Source organism: Penaeus monodon, chromosome 39 (genome assembly GCF_015228065.2).
Source record: "Penaeus monodon isolate SGIC_2016 chromosome 39, NSTDA_Pmon_1, whole genome shotgun sequence".
NCBI classification, from domain to species: domain Eukaryota; kingdom Metazoa; phylum Arthropoda; class Malacostraca; order Decapoda; family Penaeidae; genus Penaeus; species Penaeus monodon.
Window position 1 is genome coordinate 32,226,521 of NC_051424.1, and position 5,000 is coordinate 32,231,520.

General features: G+C 32.4%; 1 protein-coding gene across 1 annotated transcript in view; it reads left to right on the forward strand.

Annotated features, from left to right (window-relative positions):
- The window catches only part of LOC119597398, a gene marked incomplete in the record, with an annotated part of 11,426 nt that extends 10,040 nt beyond the window's left edge, over nucleotides 1-1,386 (forward strand). The window contains 1 exon segment of the mRNA XM_037946964.1: nucleotides 1-1,386. This exon segment is cut by the window's left edge and continues 342 nt beyond it.
- Nucleotides 1,387-5,000: the final 3,614 nt, after the last annotated feature.

Genomic DNA, 5,000 nt, shown 5'->3' on the forward strand with positions numbered 1-5,000 from the left:
GAATTAATTATAATGGTGTATGACCCTTTGGTATCAACCAGTCGATTTGCAAATGTGTATTGAAAACTATTTTTCTGCGATTCAGGTACATTTTTGACACTAAACTTTGGGTGGTTGGGTATCAACCATGACCTAAAGTCACAAGAAAGAGATAGTATGCATCATCCAATGTCTACTGTCACACTTTAAGTTGTTGAAAAATATTCTGCTGCATGAACATCTACGGCCATTAACAGCATATTTAAAATTTGATAGGGGCAAGGAAGGATTGTTGTTTCATAAGGCATTGTTTGTGGATTTCCAGAATGGTTAATGGATAAAAATGAATGTGCCAAGTATCAAAGATCATAACATTATGATAAAGTATTGTGGTGAAAAGGGTAAAAATGAGTTTACAATTAGGATCAGTCGACAGAATGGGATGAAGAAGAGAAGGAAAAGGAAAGGAGGAGAAGAAAAGACCATGCAAAATTAGTTGGGGCAAGGGCTGAGGTCCAAGGCAAGGTTGATCCCCTATATTAGGCCTCAGTCTCCACTTCCTAAGCCCCCCACAACAATAATGACCATGGGATTGGGGGGCTACTAACATGAGAGTTTGTGCCAGCATTGGCACCATAGCTTGCTTTCTTTCTTTCTTCTCCTTTTGAATAATTTGTGGTTTCCTTCCATATAAACTTGAGCAGGATAATGGAGGACACAAAAGGGAATCTGCATGTGTATGGGTGTCGGGTGTTAAGGTGTCAGGCATGCTTGTTTGTATGCAAGGCTACGTGCATAGATTTGAATTGTACCCAAAATCATGTTTTAGAATATGGAGATCTCCCATCATGTTTCTGTGTACTGTTAAGGGAGTATATTTTCTTATTGGAAAGGTTTATATGGTGCCAGATTTTATATACAAATATCTATCTGAAGTTGAGTTTTAAATATTTTAATGGCTCTGTTTCTTTTGAAAAAGATTTGATTGTGATATAGAAAAAGGTCTGAGAATGAACTAATATACAATGCAAAAGTCACAATAGACACATTTCAGTTGAATTACTTACAAGTATACCTGATGATGATTTAATAAAAAATATGTTGGTTAAATCTCGTGTTCTGAAGTTACTGTCTTCTTTAAAACCTTTTTCTATGTCTGCTCATCGCCTCCTTTGAGCCCCTGGAGGATGATTCCTGTTAAAGACTGCAGTTGAATGAACCTGTAAGTTAACATTGTTAAAGATGGTAATATTGTCATTTGCTGCTGCTGTTTGTTTTTGTGTGTATTATCCACGAGCTGCTTTTTTAACATAAAATATAAAAGTTATATGTTTAAGATTAGAGTTTGTGATTTTAATAAAAATATAGAAAAAAAAATGTCACTTTCTCCTCCCAACTCCTGACCTTTATCATTTTGGCTTACGATAGTCCACTTCACATTTTCTCATCCTCACACTGAAACTGTGGTCCCTTATAATTGCACTCTTACAAAATGCACATGCACTCTTACTTTCATTTATACTACTTCTTTCACTCTTTAATTCTTTGTCCCTAATGTGTTTACCCTTCACACTGATAATAGATTAAAAAAAGGAAAAGGAAAAGGGGAAAAAAAAAATTGAAAAAAGAAAAAAAATGACGAATAAATACAATAGAGATGTTTTGGTCTTTAGATAACAGAAGTAAAGAAAGAAAAAGAAAAATCTTGCTTTCAAATTGTAATGTCCCTATATTTGCTTTTGATCAAGGAATCAATTTTAATATGAAGGAAAGCAAAGATGGTTTAAGTAAATAAATATGTAGCATACTGATTTTGGCAATGAATAACAATGCTTCACTAAACAAGTGACATAACAGCAAGGCAAGGCATGAAAATCACATTTGCTGTGACTAGGTTTATCCACTGTTTTGACTGTTCATATAGAAGTCTGTTTTGATGTATCTGTTTTCCAAACATTTTGGAGACTGATTCTAATTTATTTCAAGGTAAAGTCAAAATTTTGACTGGCAAATTAATTGGGATATTTTCGTCACTGTTTAGGTTTTGTATACAAATTTTGTACCCCCCAATTCCTTGCTCATCATTGTCATGGGGGGGGGGGGGGGGTAGGAGACCTCAGCCCTTGCCTTAACTAATTTTGCATGGTCTTTTCTTTTCCCCCTTTCCTATTCCTTCTGTTCTTCATCCCCTCCTTCTGTCCATGTATCCTAATCGCTAACTCATATTTACCCCTCTTTGCCACAGTACTTTATCACATTGCTATATGACCTTTGATGTCGGGCACATATTTTTGTTTTAAGCATTAAAAACTACAAATTTAGTACATCTTCTCTTCTCTTTCTGAAAGTCTGTCCACATGAGCAAGTACGGTCAGTAAACACAAGGATGGGCATAAGTATAAATGATGTCAGAAGCTTTTTAAACAAGTAGATTTCCCAGTGTTTTCTTTCTCCCCTGTAATGTAACCCTTACAGACACCTGTCAATCATTCTGCTTGAGTGGGCTGGCTTTTGGTCTTGAATAAGACTGCTTCCCTTGGGTTCAATATATATACATCCACTATTGTATGTCTAGATCTCCTTCCTGTCATAAATATGCACTAATTCCGCTTTCCTATTCTTAGATATATAATCAAAATAAGAATATCAAATAAATTTTGCCTTCACAATGGACCACAAACCAAGTTCAATACATTTGTACATGATTAATGGTTAAAACAAATAAATACATAAGAATCACCATGGATTTGTGTAATATTTCCTGTAGTTTTTAGTAAATTTTGTGGCATACAGATGGCACCACATGTGTTCAGTGCCAAGGAGTCTATCAGTAGGCCCTAATGACCACTTCTGATTTCCCAAATCCTTGAAATTGAGTTAAAATGTTTTTCTTTCTAATACTACTGATATTGATGGTTATTACTCATACTGATATTATGATTATTAAATTATTATTAAAATCATGGTAGCATTAAAGACGATGAAAAGATACAAAAGACACTGTCCCAAAGTCAAGGAAAAGGGTAAACAGGTGAGATAGGTAGGAGTATTAACGGATTCCCTTGTGACTAGCACTTGTTTATAGCCTCTACGTCGAATACAATAAACAAACTTAAATTAAAGTGAGCATGACATAAGAACACAACCTGGGTAGAAAGGGTATGTACTTCTGACACAGCCATATTCAAAACCAGTTAAATGTCTCTATTTTTTAGATACTCATTCTCATTCATACCCTTTCTATATTTGTTGCAATGAACATGGTTCACACTCCCTTACTGTACCCAAACACATTAAGCAGAAAAATCATTCTGGGCCAGGAAACAAATAAATGAGCCTTCTCTCTGTACATTTCAGGAACATTAGAGTAATTGAGTCAATTTTTTTTTTCTGTAACAAGTTGCCACGTCTGTTCATATCTGTAATGAAGCAATGTCGAATACTAATGGCATTTTCATTCTGGGTGATAATTGCTCCTAGTATCCAACTCCTTTTGGTCCCCCTTTGCAAGATGAAAAAAAAAAAAAAAATTCATATCCATATAAGAAATCTTCAAATTTCTCTAATATCAATCTTTCAAAATCCCTTATTCTACATCTATAAACACAGGATTTCTCCTGTAATCAATCAACAGAAATGCAAAATTCTGGGCAGATTAATAACTCGTGAGCTCAGTGATTCCTTTATTTGAAGGAACAGAAATCTCCCATTTGTTTCCTTAACCTCTTGTGTAACTTTCCATACTCCTATTGAAGATTGTAAAAGAATAAAAATTAAATATATCTAATAGCAGACAGGAATGTCTCCAAATGTAAATATTAACTTGTAATCTTAGAATTAAAAAAAAAAAAATGGAATGTACTGCACTGTATTCAATTGTAAATAAATAACTTAAAATACAAAAAAAAAGAAAAAAAAAAGTTTTTTAACCCAAACCAAACAATCCAAGACATCTTTTAATCTAAATAAGAAAATAATACTATGACCTAGAGTTAACACCTTGGTTTGAACAAGCCCCAAAAACCTTGTCTGTGAACTGCCAATACTCAGAAAAAAACAATACTAAAGCACAATTAATCAAGAATAATATTTCTTTACAATAATTTCCTGTTAAAAAGAAATACAAACAGCAATGAGTTGAAACTTCATGCTTTTTATCACCTGAAAGTCTCTTAACATTTGGTAATAAACTGGGACAGGTAAGATACCATAGGTTGCTGACCCCTGACGTAGTCTATCTGAAGTTCTTGTAAATCATCTTTGGTTTGATATCTCAACAATGAACTGAACTGGTAACCTTTTCTCCTTTAAAGCTATATTTACATAAAGAGACCACATTCTTTTGTTAGAGTTACAACATTCCGCCAGATTTTAATATTACGAGCTTTCCTGATACAATCTTAGAAACTGTTCTTTTCTCTTCTCTTCTTTAAACTTTTCAATCTTTTAATTTATAAGATATTCTGATAAAACTACACTTTTGACAATAATAGTAATAAACTCTCTTCTTTTCAAGCTTACAAAATACATCAGTATGAGCAATGGCGGTGATGTATAAATGTGTGAATGTCTCAAATACCTTCTGGTTTATGTAAACTACTGTTCTTTCAAAGTCAATATTTCCCTGCTATAAAATAGGTATATGGTAACTGGTGACAATCAATCAATCAATTATATATATATAATATATATAATAATATATATATATTATATATAATATAAATATGTATATATAATATAGTAATATATATTATATTATAATATATATATATAATATATATATATATATATGTATATCTATATAATGTTATATATTACATGTATATATATTATATATATATATATTATGTGTGTGTACATTAGATTTGCATGTATTGTAAGAATATATATTACGTTCTACAACTACACTTGATATATAAAAATGATGACCCGTCTGTGTTAAAAAATAAGTACTAAGCATCTGATATACAGGCTTCATAATGCATCTCTTCTTTGAAAAACAAAAACATAAAAATGCAAAA